At 42.2% G+C, this 18,341-nt stretch overlaps 1 protein-coding gene across 5 annotated transcripts in view; it reads left to right on the top strand.

Moving 5' to 3' along the window:
* Positions 1 to 18,341, top strand: part of LOC122813704 (zinc-binding protein A33-like) — a 1,378,975-nt gene that overhangs the window by 440,543 nt on the left and 920,091 nt on the right. The window lies entirely within an intron of this gene.

The following is an 18,341-nucleotide window of genomic DNA, read 5'->3' as shown; positions in this document are numbered from 1 at the left end:
GAATGTTATTTTGGAGGCCAGGAGGCCTAGTACAAGGAAAGTTTACGCTGATAAATGGAGGAGATTTTTAATTTGGAGTACAGCAAAGGACTTTGATGTTTCTAAACCTAATTTGAGTGTTGCTCTTCAATACCTTACTGAGTTATTGGACAAAGGTTCCTTCTCCTCTATTAAGGTTCATGCTGCAGCAATTTCTGCTCACTATGACTGTGACCCCCCATTATTTTCTCATCCTTTGTTTAAGCAATTCCTTAGAGGGGCAAAGAATATAAGACCCCCACGTAGAGCTCCTACTCCTGCTTGGGATCTCAATTTTGTGTTGGAGAAACTCACTCTACAACCTTTTGAGCCTGCAGCGACTGCCGAGTTGAAATATTTATCATGGAAGACTGCTTTTTTGTTGGCCATTACCTCTGCGAGAAGGGTTTCTGAATTACAGGCCCTTATGGCGGTTGAGCCTTTCTTAATTTTCCACAAGGACAGGGTATCTTTGCGTACTAACCCTTCCTTTATGCCTAAAGTAGTTTCTAGTGTGGCTTTAAACCAAACTATTCATTTGCCTACTTTTTATGCAAACCCCCAAAATAAAGGGGAGAAGATTTTGCACACTTTGGATATACACAGACAGTTGCGATATTATTTGAGCAGAACTAAAGGGTTCAGGCAGTCTCAGCAGTTGTTTGTTTCATTTGCTTTGGGTTCTCAGGGCAAACCTGTTTCAAAGCAGACTATTTCTAAGTGGATTGGTTTTTGTATCGCTTTCTGTTATTCCCATCATGGTAAGGAGATTCCAGCTGGGATTAGGCCTCATTCCACTAGGGCTTCTGCCACTTCTACAGCTTTTTTAAGGGGGGTGGCTACTAAGGATATTTTGGAGGCAGCTACTTGGAGTTCAGTACATACTTTCTCTAAGCATTACCACCTTCCACTTTACTCTAAATCTAGGGCTGGTTTTGCCACTGCAATTTTACAGGGCATTTTGGCAGCTCCTAATGCTTTATAGTTTTGCCATCCTCCCTTACCTCTGCTTTGGGATTCTACCCATATGTAAGGACTGCAGCAATGTGAGATGAAGAACATAGTACAGTTTTGTACCTACCATAAATGTAGATGTTCGAAGATCCACATTGCTGCAGTCAACCCTCCTCCTTCCCTCTGTAGTTAGTGTTGGTTGTGTGGTTTGGGTTGTGAATATTGTAAATATTGTAAAGATGATTAGTGCAGGGGTGGTTGGTTGTTTGTTGCTGTTTTTTGGCTTTGGCCTTTCTTTTTAGGGCCTTCTGACATCTGGGGCAAGAAAAGACTGAGGGTATGACGTCGGTCATGCGCATTTGTACCCTGACGTCCTGATGTCAGTTTTAAGCGCCTTGACCGACGTCAGCCTAATACTTTGGTATTCGGGCCGACCGAGGACAGCGGACTACCCATATGTAAGGACTGCAGCAATGTGGATCTTCGAACATCTGCATTTATGGTAGGTACAAAACTGTACTTTTAATCTTCCACTTTGGCATATAGAGTTATTAACTATCAGACGAATATGTGGCAGTTTGTGCTTTTTGCATAGACCGTTTATGTGATCTAGCTAACATTCTTTTTCCATGAAGGGAGTGCCTATCTCAATCTTACTGTTTCTGACATGTCTCTGTCATCTGAACATGTCTTAAGGGGAATGTATGATTTTGCAGCTACTGTGCCTGGGCCCTCTGCCTCTGCTACTGTTTTGAAGGGGTATGCCTGGGAATGAAATTAGAAGTTTTCTGATGAAGTAAGTTTGAATTTTTGAATTTGTCTTTAGAGAAAAACGTTGTATTTGGCTCATCTGAAGCTCAGCTCATCAAACAATTTGATGAGAGAGAGAAGTTAGTTCAGGGAATTTCTTAGATTTTTTCAGGCCTCACTTTCAAATCTCCCAGATCTACTTTCACACCTTGGAAGAAAAATAACCACGCTGTGCCTTCTCAGACAAGGAAACAGAAAGAGGTGGCAGGAGGGGAACTATGGCAAACATGAACCTTCCCAATCCATCTTCAGGATGCCTATGCTAGAATTCCTCTTTCCTCCCCTCCTCTCCTGACCCAGTTTCTCAAAACCTGCCACAATAACTGGCTCTCTTTATTCTCCTTTGGTGATAGACTGTGACAGACTCTTGGGGGTTAAAGGCGGTTCAGGATGGTTACTTTTGGCGCTGCATACAAGGACACCCTTTTAGTGGAGACCACCCCACCCACTGAATCAAGCAAAATATTTTCTTAAGGTTTTTAAGCTTCTGTTCACCCTAAGAGTCAAAGAACCAGTGTCATTTATTCAGTGAGGCAAAAACTTTTATTCCAGAATGTTTCTGGTACCAAACAAATAGCCGTCTTGGACAGCAGTTTTAAATTTTTTTTCCTATGTAAGTATGTGGAAGTTCCAAAATTTTAGATGTTGGCCCTTCAAAGTCTGTTACCTCTTATTCCCCAGGAGAGCTTTATCTTAATCTGAGATTCTGTGTCTGAGTTACACAATCTGTTCCCTGTATTAACCTTTGGGATATCTTTTGCTTCAAGATGTTTATAAGTTATTGCCAGTCATTGCTTATAGCCAACTATATGGCACACATTTTCCTTACTTGGATGACTTATCTTTTGCATAGTCTTTTCCCAGAGTCAAGAGTCCTTAACATGGGATGTTAAGTTGTCAATCTCGCCTTCATTCTTGCTGGATGGGTTTGGAGCCGATCCTCGGCTCCGACTTGGCACTTGCTAAGCTCGAGAGTCACTTTTACCAGCTCGAGGCAGCCCCATATCCCATGATGCAAGGCGGTAAATACCCAGATCTCGTTTGCCGCTTCGCTGATGAGGTCCTCCTTTTACCAGCTCTTGGTAAGTAATTTGTTATTCAAAATTTACTGACCCCTTTCCATATATTTCTCACAGATTATTAGTATTCTGTCACTTTTAGATAGTTTTAGAGTCTCTAGCTCCTAGTTTACTGTTTCCCTAGTCATTTTATTTTAGTCGGGCCTTTACTCCCCTCCATCCCTTCCTGTCAGGGTGTGTGTGTGAATTTGTTTTCTCCCTTTTTTAAGTTAAATTTCTGAGTCTGGGACTGTGTGAGTAGAGTGTTTGTGTACTTTTCACCATGTCCAAAGAACTGAGGGTCTCAGGCTTCAAGAAGTGTGACTCATGCTCTCAGAAGATGTCTCTGACAGACGGTCACACTTCTTGTATTTATGGTCTGGGACCTCTCCACCTGCAGGACTCCTGTGCTATTTGTCACTCCTTCAGCCAGAGAGTCCTGCAGGAAAGGAGAAATAAGCTAATATTAAGGGGCTTACTTAAACCAAAGGCAACCCGGCCAAGTCTGCTTCGGGTCAGCCCTCTAAGACCTCCAAGGCCCAGGCTTCTGCAACTAAGCCTTCGGCCCTGGCTCCGACTCCTTTGGAGTCGAGATCTGCTACGGCTGGAGCCGATCTTATTTTGACTAAATCTTCGGCACCGATGGCTATCGGTGCCGATACTTTAACTGCCACATTGGTGTCGGCTCCGACCGGCTCCGAACACCATGTGTCTAAGGCTTCGGTATCGGCGCCGACCGGCTCCAATACCATTATTTCCTTGCCTGTATCGGCTCCGGCCGGAGCTGATACATCTTTGACCAGGCTTGGAGCCGATAAGTTGTCGGCTCCGTCTAGAACCGAGGGTTGTTTGGCTCCGGTGGTTCCGTCGAGGAAGCGGTCCAGGTCTCCCTCTTTGGAGCCTATACTCTCGGCTCCGACCTCTCATCTTCTTTCGGAGCGGAGCCATCGGAGCCGATCATCCAGGTCTTCCAGGCTCTCAGACCATGATTTAGAGAGGGTGGTAAGCAGATTGTTAAAATCACAGGCACTAGCCCAAATGCTTCATAGTCCGTCTCAACAGACGACTACTAGTCCACACCCTCTTCAAGTTCCTCCTTCGACTCTCCTCCAGAGCTCGGAGCCGGAGTCTATTGGAATAGCCACTGCTACGGCTGCGGGGCAGATACCACCCCTTTCTGCTCCTTCAGCTTCTACTCTTATCTCCTCCTCGAGACCTTCCTTGGAGGGATCCGGTGGTCGGGCTTCCCTGGTCTGCTCTGAGGGGGTGAGTGGCATCGGACCCTTGTCCGACCCTGCTCTTCCCCTCGGGGCTTTGGCCTTGGTGAGCTCAGCTCCAACATCTGCCTCGGAGCCTTCCCTTTCGGTGGGCTCGGGAGCCCCTGTTTCTTCGGAGCGGGGTCTCTCGGATCTCCCTGGGAGGAGCCGAGGTGATGAGGAGTGTGCTGGCCCCCGGGCTCAGTCAGCAGTCTATTCCCTTAGCTCCTCCCTCTATGGTGCCTGTAGATGTCTCTTCCCCGCTCTCTTGCTCCCGGACCGAAAGATCCATCGCCTCAGGTTTCCCCACTGGGAAGAACCCCCTCTTCCGAGGATTCTCCTGATCCGTCAGGAGATCCTCCGCATAAGAGGACCTGTAAGAGGAAGCACCTAAACTCCCCTGAGTCTACAACTTCAGATACCGACTTAGATGAGTCGGAGGGATCCCCAAGATCCCCCTCTGAGGATGTCTCCTTTTCAGACTTCCTAGAACTCCTAAAACAGAGGGGAAACTGGCCCTCCATTAATCCCTCCGAGGATGAGTCGGTATACCAAGAGGCGTTTGGATCTCGACCCTCCACCTCCTGGGTGTCTCCGCCTTTCGACCCCCTCATGGAGGTGATAGCTCGGAAGGCGTGGGCATCTCCTGATTCCGTGGAACCAGTTCCCAGGAGGCCTTCTAAATTTATTACAGCCCCTTCCGTGAAACAATTTCTTACAAAATGTGTCCCTGTTGATGCCATGGTGGTGGCGGCCGCCACCAAGAAGGAACTTGCAGATCCTTCTGTACCAGTCCATCTTCCTAACAAGGATTCTAGGACCATGGACAGGTATGGTAAGCGGATGTTTTCCTCAGCGACCTTTGCCATGCGTTAAGCTGAATTATTTATGTCACTTCACCAGACTTCAAAGGGACATCCTTAAAGAATTAGGTGAAGTAGTACAGGATCCTTCAGCTGCAGGGACTCAGGAGAAGATTGCTTCTCAGCTAGGAATCCTTAACTCCATAACCAACTCCTCCATGCGGCTAATTTCTTATGCAGCAGATGGGCGAGTAGAGCTGCAGGGACAGGAGTGGCTCTTCGGCGTCAGTCCTGGATGCGGCTCTGTAATTTTGCAGACCCCTTTAAGGCGTCCTTCACAAACTCTCCCTTCGATGGATCAACATTGTTTGGTCCTCAGGTGAAGGATACGTTGACCAGGTGTGAGCAAGACGGCAAGACTCTTTCTGCCGTAGGAGTCTGTTTTCCACCCTTCTAGGCCTTACCCCATAGGACAGAAGGGGAAAGATAATGGTTCGAAAATCTCAGGGAGTCACGCCCGGACACACGTGGTCAGTTTACCCCTAGAGGCAGAGGGGTAATAACAGATGCCGCCCTAGGGGCAGAGGGTCCAGAACCAGGGCAGCAGAGAGCCTCTCTCTGACGAGCCCTTCCAGCATCCCTGAGGTGTTGCCCGACTATCCACCCTTGGAGGCAGTCGGGGGAAGATTATCGCTGTACCCAGAAGCCTAGCTTTCCCTTTCGCAAGACAAATGGGTACAGTCGATCATATCCGAGGGTTACAAGATTCCTTTCGAGGAAAGTCCCTTCCCTCACAAAAATTCCCTTCCAGATGTTCCACCCGGTCTAAGGGAAATCGCAAAATTAGAAGTATCAAAGCTTCTACAAAAAAGGGCCATTCAGCCAGTTCCAACAGACCATTCAGAGCCCAGAATCTACTCAAGGTTCTTTTTGGTTCCCAAAAAGATGGGAGATTGGAGACCAATATTGGACCTCAGCAGACTCAACAAGTCGGTGAAAAAGACAAGATTTCGGATGGTCACACTTCAATCGATTTTGCCCTTCTTAGGCAAAGACAACTGGATGTGCTCAATAGACCTTCAGAATGTGTACTATCACATAAAAATTCACAGACGCTCCAGAAGGTTTCTCCGCTTTCGGCTGGGGTCCAGTCATTTTCATTTCAGAGCCCTGCCCTTTGGTCTCACTACAGCCCCCAGAGTATTCACCAAATGCATGGCAGTGGTCACGGCTCACCTGAGTCGTCAAGGATTCCAGGTGTTTCCGTATCTCGACGACTGGCTCCTCTCAGCCACCACCAGGCATCAACTTCTCCAAGCCAGAGATTACACCCTAAATCTCTGCACTCAGTTAGGAATTTCGGTCAACTACGAAAAATCTTCCTTATTGCCCTGCCAATCTATTACTTTTATAGGCGCAAATTTAGACACTGTTCGGATGTCAGCAAACCTCACAAGCCAGAGAATCCTAGATATCCAAAACCATGTGCGGATCATCCTTGCCAGCAAAAAGGTGCAAGCCAGACTGGTCCTGAAAGTAATGGGCCTCATGGCAGCTGCCATTACTCTTCTTCCTTTGGCCCATTTTTACATGCATCTCCTTCAGTGGATGTTGTTCACCCAATGGTCCTTCCAACAGCTTCCCATGCGTCACCAGATCCTGGTGACACAAACTTGCAAAAACCATCTATCCTGGTGGATTTCTTCTCCCCAAGTCCATCAGGGCAGACCCTTTGTTTCCCCGGCCCCGGTAGCCACCGTCACTACGGACGCCTCCCTGATCGGGTGGGGGGGGGTCATTATCAGGGCAGGATGGTTCATGGGACGTGGCAACCGTTTGAATACCACCTGCACATAAATGTCCTAGAGATGAGAGCAGTGCTTTTAACGTTGCAAGCCCTCAACGACTTTCTTCCCTTGGGAACGATTGCAGTTCACACGGACAACATGTCCGTAGTATGGTACATCAACAAGCAGGGCGGAACCAAGTCCTACCCCTTGTGTCGAGAGGCTCTCAGACTTTGGCAGTGGGCGATCTCCTCTCATCGGTTTCTGGTAGCAACACATATCCCTGGGAAAACCAACATTTTAGCGGACAGATTGAGCAGAGCTATACTCATGCCTCACGAGTGGTCTCTCAAGCAATCTGTAGTGGAGGAGATTTTTCAGAAGTGGGGCTGCCCATGTTGCGATCTTTTTGCTACTCCCCAAAACAGCAAATGCCCAGTCTTCTTCTCTCTCTTCCCACTTCCGGGCCATCCCCCCAGAGACGCTCTTACCCAAGATTGGCCCCAGGGACTTCTTTATGCCTTTCCTCCCTTTCCATTGATACCACAGGTACTCCAGAAAGCTACCGTTTTGAGAGCCAAAATGATTCTCATTGCCCCGTATTAGCCTCGACAAATTTGGTTTCCGTTCCTTCATCGTCATCTTTTGGTGCAGCCGTGGCATCTGGACCCAGTGCCAGATCTTCTGATCCACCAATCGGGTCAGCTGCATCGGTCCATTCCTTCTCTCAACCTCACAGCTTGGTTGCTCCACTTCCTTCCTTAGCCAGGCTTCCTATGATCTCTAACCCCGTTAGGGATATCATAGTAGCTACCCTTAAATCCTCTACTAGAAGGATTTACTCTAGCAAGTGGAAACGTTTCTCCCTTTGGGCGAAATCAAGGAACATAGATCCCTTTACTGCCCCTGTTCATGCAGTTTTGGATTTTCTAGCGGAAATCTTTCACTCGGGTTCTTCATCTTCCACGGTCATAGTTCAGTTGGCTGCAATCTCGAACTTTCATGTCTGGTTTGCAGATGACAACATTATGTCCCACAAGCTTTGTAGAGCTTTTCTGAAAGGAATTTTTCTCCTGAAGCCCCCTGTCAGGAGTCCTCCTCCACAATGGGACCTAAATCTAGTGCTGACATCCTTAATTCTTCCTCCTTTTGAGCCAGCTGCTTCATGTTCACTAAAGTTTCTTTCGTGGAAGACACTCTTCCTTGTCGCTATTACCTCTGCTAGGAGAGTGTCAGAACTTCATGCCCTCTCTGTTCGTCCCCCATATTTGGTCTTCCACAAGGACAGAGTATCCTTGAGAACTAATCCATCCTTTTTGCCCAAGGTTACTTCAAAAACAAATTTAAACCAATCCGTTGATCTCCCTGTATTTTTTCCTAATTATTCCAACAGATCGGAACAAAAATTACATTATCTAGATGTTCACCGCCAACTCAGATATTATTTGGACAGAACAAAGCAGTTCAGGAAGTCTGATCAGCTTTTTCTTTCTTATGCTGAAAATAAGAAAGGCCTCCCTGTTTCCAAAGTGACCTTATCTAGATGGCTATCTTCCACCATTTCTGAGATTTATCAACTTAGGGGCAAACAACTGTGCTCAAAACCAAAGGCACATTCCACTAGAGGCCTAGCCACTTCTACAGCTTTTCAGGCTAGGCTACCCTTAGATACTATTTGTGCAGCAGCCACTTGGGCCACTCCTCATACCTTTGTTTCTCATTACAAATTGGATTTGGCCTCCAGGGATAGAGCCAGTTTTGGTTCCACGGTTCTCAAGAGTCTGTTCCATTGAGCCACCCAGGATATAGAGATGCTAGGGACGCGGTCCCATCCAGCAAGAATGAAGGCAAGATTGACAACTTAACATTTAGAAGTTATGTACCTACCAATAATGTTCCATGTTAGTTGTCTTCTCTTGCCTTCTTTCTTGCGACCCTCCCTCCTGTCCCCCTTACATGGACAGACCTTGATCTCCCTTGTCTCTGGAAGATTTTGTTTCCTTGGGCACCAGTTAGTTCTAGTTTTTAATTATCTGGTTTCCCCTTACAGCCCTTTTAGGCTAATTGCTCTTCTTTCCTTAGTGGAAAGTTTTTTATGCTAGGTAGCTTTCCCTCTAGGTACCAAACGAGATCTGGGTATTTACCGCCTTGCATCATGGGATATGGGGCTGCCTCGAGCTGGTAAAAGTGACTCTCGAGCTTAGCAAGTGCCGAGTCGGAGCCGAGGATCGGCTCCGAACCCATCCAGCAAGAAAGAAGGCGAGAGAAGACAACTAACATGGAATGTTACGGTAGGTACATAACTTCTAATTTCAACTCTTCTGACCAGTCTGGGATTCCAGATAAATATCCTCCTCAACCCCATCACACCAGATTGTCTTTCTTGGATGTCTTATAGACACTGCACAGCAAACATTTTGATGCACGAGAAGGTGGATTTTTATCTGGAGATCTTTCAGAGAGTTTCAACTCATTCTCAGACTTTAGCCAGACCTTTCTCAGGATTTTGGGCTGATGGCATCTAATTCTTGTGATTCCTGTTGCCGGGTTGTATATGAGCAAGATTCTGTGGTATCTAAAAAAGGCATGAACTCAACACTTGGCATCCTCTAGATTTTCAGATACCTATCTTAGGCTTCATATAAAAGGAACAGTGCCAGTGGAGACTACAAATACAAGCACACATGGGTCTCCCTGCAAGAGCCTGCAAAAAGCAACTTTTAAGATACCGTAGATTCATTTCACTAAGACATGGTCATTCTGAAGATTCAGAAGGACCTTCAAAAAGTTGTGGTGACTCCCTTTCCTCCCAGGCAGTATTAGTTCTTTTTATGAAATTCACCAAGGGCAATTACCAAAAGCTTCTTCACTATCTGGAGCTACTCTTGCAAAAAGGAGGAATTTGATACACTCCAGTCTTAAACATCTTCAGTTATGTACTTGAATTCTGATACCTTTTAGGCACCCCTTCTGTGGATATGCAGCAGGTACTAATGGAGGCAAGAAATCCTGCTTCTGGAAAAAAAAATTATGTTCACATGTGGAAGAATTGTTTAGTTGGTGCCTACCCAATAACCAGGTCCGTATCTGGGATTGTACCACAGGTGCACAAATATTTGGGTGTGTTACTAACCTCTGGCCTTGTATCGGGGTATATTTTGAGGCCATTTCACTGTCTGCCCATGGATCACTCTGAAGTTTTTTAGTAAAACAATTTCTGATAGATGTGTTTCACTTGAGATCACATTTGAAAACAGGTTGCTGCTTTATGGGATTTTAATTTTCTCCTGGAAAAGTTAACTGGATTTCCATTTGAAACTGTGCAGCTGATAGATTTAAGGTTCATTATATGGAGAATGGTTGTCTTTGCACTGAAATCTGTAAGATTAGTATATGAATTGCAAGTTCTGTTGGTGGGTAAACCTATCTGTTCTGCTTTTTGGATAGGGTGCCAATAAGAACAAATCCTTTATTTATGCCTAAGGTTGCTTCAGAGGTTTTTTTATCAAGCCATTGATCTCCCAGTGTTTTTTTCCTAACCCTCTGAACTGTAGAGAAAGGATTCTACATACTGTTCTCAAGCATAGGCAGCTCAGGTACTATCTTGATGAACTAGGTTCTATAGGATAAAGAATTGGTTAGTTCTTTTTTATGACAGGACTAAGAAAAAGCAACTCATGTCAAACAAAAGCAACTCATGTCAAACGGACTATTTCTATTTGGGTGTCCTTGGCTATTGCCTTTTATTTTACCCTCTATGGTAAACCAATTTGAGTTAGTATCAAAGCATACACTACAAGGGCCTTGTCTTCTGTGATGGCATATTGGAAAGAGGTGGACTCTAGAAGCTTTCTAATACATGTACATGGTCCTCTGCATATACCTTATTTTATGAAATTACAAGTCAGATTCCTGTATCTAGATCTGGGGCTGGTTTTCCTAGGACCATTTTCCAGGAGCTCATGAATCCATATTCTTTCTTTTCTCAAATTGGGTAGGCTTTGGTAATTAACTCAAGCCTAAAGGTTACTACAGCAGTGGGAATGATGACCACAGAACACTTGTGTAAGTTGCACTTACCCATAGTAATAGATGTTCTTCATATTGATCACTGTTTCAGTAGCCTAAACTATATAGGTTGTATACTGCAAGGATGTAACGGCTAGCGAACTTTCAAAGCTACAAGGTGCTTTCCATGTGCCCAAACCATAAAGAGTATGCTCCCCTAAGACTTCTGAGTATTGACGATTGGCTTGTACTGTTCCTCTGCTAGGTGCAAAAGTTCCTTTTAGGGGTAAAAACCTTCCTAACACTTTCTTGTTCAGGAAAGTTATTTTAAAGCTAGGAGTTTGTGTTTTAAAGAACTGTCACAAGACTATATTGCACTTTTAAACAAAATCTCTCTTTTTTTCCTGTCATGTTAAAAGTTGTTTAAGGTATTTAAAAAAAAACTTTTGTTTTCCCCTGTGGAAAAAGTGTTTATTTTGTTTTTTTTTTGAGGATGGCAAAGTGTTTTAGTGTGCTTTTTTACTGTGAAAAGAAAGTGAGTTTTAAAGACTTAAAATTTTTACTGGCTTTTGCTGCTGGTTTTCCCCAGGAAAACGTACCACTTTTGGCTTCATCATGGAACAGACTATTGGTCCTATGGCCGTTCCTTCTTCCAGCCACAAAAAGAAAAAAAATAAACAGAAAGCCTTTGCCACCTTAGCAGGCTAGCAGTTTGTTTTAGCTGCAGGTGGGGTTGACTATATTGTGGCTATTAGTTGTACCTCAGACCCCTCATCTTTTATCCAGGATCCCTCTGGTGTAGCAGCTACAGCCTCTATGGACCAGGGGTTAGCCACATCCTATGCAGCTGTTGAGCTCCCCTCAGTGGGTAAAGGAAAGCCACTGTTGTTGGTCATGGGAGTGAAAATAGGAACAGGGAAGGCTTTTATGTTTTGTCAGAATGTTGTGCCCATCCCTGGGGAAGCTGATGCTACCATTTAATAACACTGTTGGACCCTTGTTTTGTCAAAAAGAAACAGAAAACTAAACATGTATCTCCTCCTCCTCGGATTTCATTGGAAATGTGTAATTTCCTTCTTATAAAATAGTTTCCGGTAAAAGAAAGAAAGCTATATCTTTTCATGAAGAGATTCAAGATTCTGAATCTGGACAGGAAGATGAAGAGACAAATTCAGGGATTTCTGTTCATATTTCTGATTCAGACTCAATGGAGAGCTCAGTTTCTGATTCCCATTCTGGGGGAATTATCTTTTTCTGAGACTGTATCCAGAATGGCCCAGTGTTTTTAGAAAAATTCTATGAATTGTTACAAAATAAATTTCTATAGCAGTCACCTATTCTGTCAGCTTTGGAGGATATGTGTGTGTCACTGCCTGCAATTTTTTAATAGCTAGCTGCCATAATGAGGCAGATAAGTCTTTTAAGTTTTTATACACTCTTCCAAACACGACCCAACAGCTATAGCTTTTGTTAATCCTACTGCTGCTAAACATTTAGTTGATTCCAATTGTACTCTTTCTGATAAGGATGAGAGGATTATTGAGAAGTATGGAGAAAAAGTGTATGCTTTTGTAACTTTGATTTTCATTATTTTGAATTGTCAGGCTCATATGTTAAGGTTTGCTCTCACTAATTGTGAAAGTATGAAGAATATTTTGTGTGCAGTTTCTTTTTGTGAAGAAAAATCTGCTTTAAACCATTTAGTTTCTTCTGTTGCACAAATCACTACTTACTGTTTACAGTGTGTGTATGACTCAGTTGATCATGCTTCAAGGGCTTTGGCCTCTGGTACTATATTGAGATGTTTTGCCTGGCTGTTCTGAAAACCTCCCAATGATGTTAAAATGAGATTTGAAATTTTCTTTTGGATAGAGATTTAGTTTTGGCTCCTTTGCTGTAGAGATGCTCAAAAAGTGTAATGAGACAGGTAAGTTGATACATGGAATCTCTAAGATTTTTCAGCCCCCCCCCTTCCAAAATTTCTATGGGATTTTCTAACTCCTTATCCAATTTTGGCAAAAACCAAAATAAATAGTCTCAACAAAACGCAGGTAGACAGATGTTTAAGAAAATGGCAATGGGATTTCCAAAGAATTTTAGGACTCCCCAAAACCAGATTGGGTAAGACCAATCTATAACCAGATGGGATAGGTTATTTTTAGCACAAAAAGGCAAATTGCCAAGGCTTAAAAATGGCCCACCAGGGCAGCTAGTCCAGTGCTTACCTATGAGCATATAAAACCAAGACCAGTACAAGTCAGAATGTCTATTTATGGGACCTTTTCATCCTCTCTCACCCTGGCAGTCCCCTTTCCACTTCCAGAAGGTCTGAATCTCCACTTTTCTCTTTGAAAACAGATAGTTTCAGATAAATGGATTCTGAAGAGCATTCATCAAGATTACAGATGGCATTGAGAGGAAATTCATCCTTTCCAGGGGTAATCCATCATTTGACAGACCAGACTCTTATTTCCATCTGTCCTTCATCGCATGCTGCCCCTTGGGGTGAGGGAACCAGTACCTCCTTTCCAGGTGGGAAAATATTTTTTCTTCAAGGATGCTAGTGCCAAGAAAGAAAATGCTTGGAAACCAGTTCTGAATCTTTCTTAAATCAGTTTGTGATAGTGCCAAAGTTCAATATGCTATCACTTCACATCTTACTACCTCCTTTTCTTCTTCTTTCAGGTTTCCTAGTAACTCTAGATTTAAAAGATACATATTATCAGATCCCTGTTCATTCAGACTTCAGGCCTTTCTTAAGGGTGTGTGTGTCTGGATCACATTTTCAGTTCTGCCTTATCCTTTGGACAATCCACTGCATTAAGAGTGTTCACAAAGTGTCTAGCTCCAGTTGTAGCTCATTGCAGGCTACAAGATGTTTACATTTTTCCATCTTTGCATGACTTGCTTATCTTCACAAGGTCTTTTTCAAAGTGTTAGGAATCTCTCAGTTGGAATTTCAGGAGATCATTCAAAAGCATTTTTTTTTTAACTCCTTCACACAGAATTGTGTTTCTGGGGCATCAGCTAGACACCTCAGTTAAAAGAAATTTTCTTCCACAGGAAAAAAGGTAGATATATATCTAGATCTCTTTCTAGTGTTTTCCACTCAGACTTTGGTCACTGCGAGGAAATACTCCAGGATTTTGGGTCTCATGGCATGTATGATTCTTATGATACCCCTGGCAAGAATTCACATGAAAAATATACAGTGGTATCGTAAATCTCTTTGGTCCCAGCACTAACATCTTTTGACTTTTCAAATCCTAGTTCTTGAATTTGTCAGAGGAGAAACCACTTGATGGAGACGGTAAATATCCTCAAATCTAGGTTGTCCCCTCTCCCTCCCTGTTCCAAAGCAGCCAGTCTTCACAGAATTCTCAGACTTAGCTTAGAGAGCGGTTTCGGTAGGAAAAAAAGTGGAAGGTGTGTAGGACACCAAGGACAGACACAAGCACGTAAATGTAAAGGAGATGGTTGCCCTGGTCAAGGCAGTCAACTGTTTCAGTCATTGTTGGTCCCTGCGATGATTTCAGGTTGTTACAAACAATACCACAGTCATCTAGTACATCAGCAATCAAGGGGGACCAGGTAATACCCCCTTTGAAGACTAGCCATGGTAGCTTGGGATGTAGATTTTCAGTACATATTCATTCTACAGGCATCCTACCTTCTGTTAGAACAAAATTGTGTAGCAGACCAGCTGAGCAAGACAAGGGCAGACCCTTACAAATAGGAACTGGAGATTATTCCATGTGAATTTTTTTACTTATTGTTTTGTTACTACTAATGTAAACAGATTTTTTTTTAGAGGAAAAGCATCAGTACCCTGACTTTTAAGTCTGAAGTAGTGCAATTTCAGAGAAAATGTTTACGTAGTGCCACTGGTAAACCATGTACACTCTCTTATTTATTCACTGATTGATTAATTTTACCCTCAGTCAGTGTAATGTTTGGATTTACAGTACAACATTTAGGGAGTGGGGGACCCCACACACACACACACCGAAACTGCAGGTTGACTTTCCTTCACCATTTATAAAAATGCAGCAAAGTTTATTATGTTTTGTTATATAATTCCTGACTATAGCAGCACGTCTGTTTTTGTTCTACTGATATTGTCTTTTATAAGTGCATATTGTGTGTTGTGTAATACAATGTCAGCCTACAACTATAGTTCAGTCATTCTTCTTCAGCATATTTGTGTTAATATTTTGAAAGGTTTACTGCATTCTAAAGGTATTGTTGATGCTATATGTTTTATCATTTCATTATATTCTGTGGTCTGATTTGTGGCTTAAATTCTTTATGCTTGAGATTTTGTGATTCAAGATATAATACCTGATATCACTACAAGTTTCCTGCTGTCCTGTGTAAACCATATTTCATTACATGACTGACATTTCAGATTTGAACGTTACTTGGCTGTGTCTAGAACAGAGAAAGAAAGTAACTGATGTGCATTTATTATTTATTTATTTGTCTTTGTTTACCAGGAAAGTCCGACTGGGTAATCCCATTTTCAGTGGAGGCCCGGGGAGACAAGCTCCATTTGTTTACATTGCATTATACTTAGTTCCAGTTAAACACAGAGTAGTTACATTTCCATTTATACACACACATTAGTTTCAGTTTTACATTCTAAATTTTTACAGAGGTAGAAGTTACTAAAGAGAAAGCCCTGTGCAACTTTGTGGATTGTACATGCAGCAGTTATGTATAAAAGTTGTTTTGCCATTTCATTGAGAGGTTGAGAGTGTTTAGTTTAAGGAGAGTATTTGAAGAGTATCATATGGTGAACACAAAGTCTTAACCTTGTGATGAGCATGTGCAGGACCAGGACTGGTTTAGATGTTGTTTATGCAGTAGTTTAAAACTACTGCGTTTGTTGGAAAGAGTTTTATTTAAGTGGGGATAGTATTCCAGAGCTTAGCAATGTATTGGAAAGAGAGTGAGTATCCTGCAACATTGTTTGAGCAGTAATAATTTGTTACTAGAATGGAGATCCTTTTTGGACAGCAGGGCAGTAATAAGTTTTGTAGTGCATTTGCTTTTTTCTGGATGATAAATGAGTTTGTGTGCTGCATTTAGTTGTGAATGTTAGGTAGTTGTGTGTAGTTCGAACCACTTGGGGTTGGGAGGGTGGCCTAATGCTTAAGGTGTTTGCCTTACAAACATAAGGTGCAGGGTTTGAGTCTCACAAGAGATAATTGGCTAGGTTTAAAATGTCTTGCAAGGGCAGTTAGTCTAGTACTAATCTATGAACCTATGAATTGCTTTAAGCTATGACAGCAGCGTTTCTTAATGAGAGAGACTGGTGGCAAATTTAGATATTGTAGCAGGAGACACGTTTCTTTGAGTAGTGTTTGTTTGTTAGGATAGGAGCGGAGTATACGAGAGTTGGCAATAAGAAGGTTTTGGCTAAACTTTTTCTTGCAGCTATCTGTAAGGGATTAATTGAGCCTATAAAGGAGCCCAGTTTCTGGTGTGTATATTTAATGATGTGCAGTATATGCTGGTCATATTTGAGATTGTCATCTATTATAATGCCTTAGAAGTTTACTGTGACTTACAGTTTAGTGACAGTATTATTTGCTTACTTTATGGTAAAAAAATTGCTTTTGAATTTGGCAATTTTTTGAGGTATAAAGCATTAACTTAGTTTTCTTGGGGTTGAGTAGGAGGTTTGATTCTTTGAGCCAGGTTTCTTCAGAGGTGAACAATTTTGGGGTAATGTCTTAGAGTGTATTCAGTGAGGATGCGCATATTAATCTTGAGTTGAGGACCCAGGATAGAGCCCTGAGGGACACCTGTAGTAACTGCTTGAAAGCTTGAGTACGTTTGTTTCCTTCTAGATAGGTAACTAAGAAACCACCTTGGCAAGGAGTATTGTGAAGTGTTGTTGAGGAGAGTCGAATGAGCAGTTGCTGGTGCGAGACAGTATAACAAATGCCTTTGACAAGTTTGAGAACATGGTGGACACAAGCAGTCTACTCTTTCTGTGTTGGTTTATTATACTGGCAAAATGTAGTAGAGCAGTGGTGGTGCTGTGTTGGGGCCTAAAGCCATGTTGTGTTTCTGAGAGCAGGTTCTTGTTTTCATTTAAGTAAATTGTCATAATTATCATGCTTCTATAAATATCTCAATGACTCAGCATGGATAGAATTTACCTGGCTTTGTATGAAAACTCACAGCAGGATTAACACAAATGCTGCTGTGCCAGTTGGTCTGTGTAGATAAGATGGTTCTTAATGTACAGTAAGTTGTTTACAGAACGTCAGACGAAGAACTTTTGACTTTAGTGTGACTGTAGTTCCAGTTGTTATTTTTAAATCCACTTGTATGTACTGGAATTTCTCTTTTGTGTTGTGATTAACCAATATACGAGTCAGCTTTTTTCTTTGGAACATTAACCTTCCAAATGTATTTTAATACCTGTGATTTTTTTTCTTTTAATTTCATTGTTTTTAGCTTTTATTTGTTTTGTTTTAGATATAATTTCTGAACAAGTAAAGTAGCTGCTGAGAATTGCTCTTTACTGGTATCATTGTCATCAAATGTCAATATTAGGTCAATGCTCTTTTTGGAACAAACAATGTAAGGTTCTTTTATAGGTTTAGCTGGGAAGGCATTCCCCTCTGTGTACAGAAAAATGGAAGTAATATTTAACAGCCTTATGCACTGTAGCATTAAACTTAGCAGAAATGTACTCAGGGCAAACTGCATCCATGACATTTGTTGAGCTTAAGTAATACTTCTTTCTCTTTTTATTATTTATTTGTTTTTGTTTACCAGGAATGTCCGATGAATAGTAAACACATATATTGGAATATGTAGAATAATAGCTTCAGTAACTGTTCCAGAATTTTGTACATCAGAAAGTTGCAGTATTTTCAGAAACATGCAAGACATATGAACGGCTTGCCTAGTAGTGTTAGTCCATTTGTTTTGAAGGAAACAGTATTATCATATGAAAACAAATAAGCATGATTAGTGTTGGTATCAGCATTTTCTGGTATGTTAAATTTTCCAGTTCCTAAGATAAAGTTTATGCGTTTTCTTTATGCCATCTTTTGTATGTGATATTACTTCTAGCATCATAGTAGATGGAATTGTGAATTATTTTGTCTGTTGTCATAACCTACTCTTTTAGACCGTTGCCAAATATCATTTGTTCAAATAAGGAGTCACAGTTTTGCTTTCATCTTCACATTCTTAGGACTTATAAATGCAGATTAGCTTATTAAGCCTTAGTGATGCTATCAGGATCTGCAAAGTAGAATCATTACACATCTAAGTTTGCTTACAATGCTGTAAACAAAGGATACTGACTTAAAGCTTTACATGATGGACAGCACAACTGTCAACATACCTAACTACGCTGTTACACAATGCACATGTAATTAGTTATCTAAATTGTCATAATTTTTATATCTCTATAAATATCTCAGCAACCTGGACAGAGCTGCTTGACATCAAAGGAAGGCTTATAGCTGGATGAACAAAAATGTACCTAACCTTATGTGTATAGCTTGGATGGTTCCTGATGTACTGTAAGCTATTTACAATACATTAGAAAAATAACTGGTTTGCTGTAACTGCCTAGCTTAATTTCATTTATTTTACTTTCATTAATATGTATAGCTG

This window comes from Protopterus annectens, chromosome 10.part0 (assembly GCF_019279795.1).
Source record: "Protopterus annectens isolate FY-2018-M chromosome 10.part0, PAN1.0, whole genome shotgun sequence".
Taxonomy (NCBI): Eukaryota; Metazoa; Chordata; order Ceratodontiformes; family Protopteridae; genus Protopterus; species Protopterus annectens.
The sequence above is the reverse complement of the archived record's forward strand: the minus strand, read 5'-3'. Positions and strand labels throughout refer to the sequence as shown.